Genomic DNA, 3161 nt, shown 5'->3' on the forward strand with positions numbered 1-3161 from the left:
GTGTGTGTGTGTGTGTGTGTGTGTGTGTGTGTGTGTGTGTGTGTGTGTGTGTGTGTGTGTGTGTGTGTGTGTGTGTGTGTGTGTGTGTGAATTATTCAGGAGTGTGTGAGGCTGGAGGCTCACACGTCTCCCTCTGGAAAGGCTGAAAACGCGTCACATGCAGTGAAACCTGCAGAATATGGAAAGATTCGATTGGCTAAACTAAAGATTTTCCATTATTTTTATTCGGTTACTTGATTAATCGTCAGGATAATAATGTAAGTTATAAACATTGCTTAGATTATTAGATTATTATTAGATCATTGAAATAATCGCTGGTCTGATTTTTTGACTTCATGCTATTTGTTTGCATTTTTCTCATATTTCTTTTCCTTACCAGAATTTGAACATAACTTTTTAAACATTAAGTCAGAAGATCGGATCCGTTTCTGATCGGTAATCCGGCTAAAAACCTGAAAACGATGAAGGAGTGAGAACAGGAGACGATGTTGCGGTTCATTTAAATGCGCCTGCAGCTGCAGGACTCTCGGTGAACTTTGACCCCTCCATCAGAAGTCGATGCCGTCGCCGTTCTCCCCCTGCAGGTCGGATCCGTGTCCCAGCCAACCGGCAGCAGGTGAAAGCTGCAGCGTTTTCCGAGGCTTTGCCCGGCGACTCGCTGAATCCGTTTCCTCCGCCGCTCTGCTGATGCGAAAGTGAAGAGTTTGCAGTTCGAGTCCGGATGACGGACGTTGATCTCGGCTGCAGCTCTGCCTGTTGTTTGGGAGGCGGCCGCAGGAGAAAGGCGCCATTTCATCATGCAGCCCTTTGCTGACTTTAGTTACGTCATTAATTCTGCTTTTGGTTCTAATTTCACACACAAACAAAATCGTTACTCTGGTGGATTCGCAGGAACGTTTGCAAACTTTTGCTGCGTTGCATAATTATTGCAGTTCAGCAGGATTTCGCTTTATTAGCAGGATGAATCAGTTATTAGCATGAATCAGTTATTAGGATGAATCAATTAGCTCTGGCTCACTGCTCTGCAGCCAACGAGACTTTATTATTGACCGACCCGAACACTGTAAAAACACAACGGTTAGCATTTCCTGTCTATATGAGTTCACTTGAAAAAAGACACAAATAACTTTTCAGCAAGATTGTTTTTAGTCAAAAATGTATAGATATATGTTTTTAAGTGCTAGTTCTACTGGCAGGTTATAATATGGGAAAATATGGAAGAGGATTAGTGCCACAAAAAAATTAAGAATTCTGATGTTGTGAATTTTGAGTTTTTTCTGAATTTAATGTTTAATGTTAATGTTAGCATAGCTAAGATTCTTGCTTATCAAATTAGTGGTTAGTTAACCTAATGTTTTGTTTATCTGTTGTCACCACTGGCAATAACTGTTGCTGAAACATATATTCTCCCTTGCAACCATGGCGGCCATTTTGAAAAAGTCCACCAGAAAAGGGAGACAAGAAAATAACTAGAAAATTCCTGAAGACATATAAAGGGGCTGCCCTAGTGTGCCCGTCGGTTAATAAATATGATTTTTATGGGTCTAAAAATGTAAGCCATGATTTAACACCAAATACATTTGTGTAATTGTCTATTTTATTGCAAAAATGTATTTTCTGTGGCAACAATGGTGGCCATTTTGACAGAAATAACAGATAATCAGTAAACATGTTTTTTATTTGGCAAAATGTGTTTGATTTGACACCAAGAGCATTCGTCTGGTAAATTTAGTAAAAAATAAAATAAAAATTCCTTAACAACTATCTTGAAAAATGTCCGCCATCTTGAATTTATCAGTTGCTACCATTTTTTTTTCTCCAAAAATCGACCCCCTGGTAACATCATGTGAAAAATATTCAGCTTTCTGCTGCATTTTGCTGCAAACAACATGAGAAGTAAATGTTTCCCTCCGGTTTGTGTTTCTGCAGCCCGTCGATGTGGAGCAGCCCCAGAGTTAGAGACGCAGCCCAGAGACCCGTGGTGAGTCCTTCGCTTTCGCCGACGCGTTGGCGCTGATGCAGAGTTCAGCTCATCAGATCGCTCACTGACTCACTGAGACCTGAGAGGCTGCAGCTTGAAATGAACTCAGAATCACACAGAAAACAGACGGGCAGCACTTTGTGTCACAAGGGCCAAAAGTAAGCCAAAACCAAACAAGGAAAGTCGCCTAATTTTATTGTTTTAGTAGGAAATGGATGTTTTTCACAGTGGAGTCAAACATAAAAAGGATATTTGGATATTAGAAGGTGTTTCTACTCTTATTTAAGTAAAATTTCTGGATTTTCTACCCACTGAATGAACCAAAAACTCAGCAGACAGACTTTAAACGTTTTTTATTGAAAGAAACTGATTTGGAAAAAATAAATATTTTGCCTGATTTCATTAGTTTTTGCTACTTATGTGAATTATTGTCATTAAAATACCAAAATTTCCACTTAACTTCATATTTTGGTCCATCTGATGATGTAATTTATAAATATTAAATGATTGATAACCATTTAGTACTTTTTACCAAATACTTTCTCACTCTTGAGTGCTTTCCTACTACGTTTTACTTTTACTTTAGTAAAAACTTGTTGAAGTTGTGCTACTCTTAGTTGTGTACAGTTTTCTTCACTCTGTCCGCCTGTAGCATCTACATATTGTTTTCTATGCTGACTGCAGTCATTGTTTTAGCTGAGAACAGTCCATTAAACGCTGCTACAGTGTTTCATTTACTCCGTGTTTGAAGAAAAGCCGTAGAAAACAAGAATTTTGCGGAAAGGTTTTCCATAATGGACCTGTGTGAAGGTGTGAAAGTCGATTAATTTGCCTTTCGGGCGGCAAAACAAACAGTGTGTTGACAGAATCCATTCGGAGGCAGAAATTCAGCCTGTGAGCCAATCAATATGTAGATGTTTCTCTGCTTTGTAAACAGAGATCGGGTTTCAGGTGAAAGCGAGGGAGCGTCTGCGGCTGAGCGGATGGTCATGTCTCCTGATATTAAGGATTTTGTTCAGCTTCAGCTGACCGAGCAGCCAGTCAGATCATCCATCCATCCATTTTCTTTCACCCTTGTCCCTCAGTGGGGTCGGGAGGGTTGCTGGTGCCCATCTCCAGCTAGCGTTCCGGGCGAGAGGCAGGGTCACCCTGGACAGGTCGCCAGTCTGTCGCAGGGCAA

General features: G+C 40.5%; 1 protein-coding gene across 5 annotated transcripts in view; it reads left to right on the forward strand.

Annotated features, from left to right (window-relative positions):
* The window catches only part of slc8a2b (solute carrier family 8 member 2b), a 102312-nt gene that overhangs the window by 65490 nt on the left and 33661 nt on the right, over window positions 1-3161 (forward strand). For 4 of the 5 annotated variants that reach the window (XM_008426674.2, XM_008426673.2, XM_008426675.2 and 1 more), the window contains one exon: window positions 1930-1981. The gene's annotated coding sequence lies outside the window, so the exon portion shown is untranslated. The other variant, XM_017308221.1, reaches the window with a different exon arrangement.

Source organism: Poecilia reticulata, linkage group LG13 (assembly GCF_000633615.1).
Source record: "Poecilia reticulata strain Guanapo linkage group LG13, Guppy_female_1.0+MT, whole genome shotgun sequence".
In the NCBI taxonomy this organism is placed as follows: Eukaryota; Metazoa; Chordata; class Actinopteri; order Cyprinodontiformes; family Poeciliidae; genus Poecilia; species Poecilia reticulata.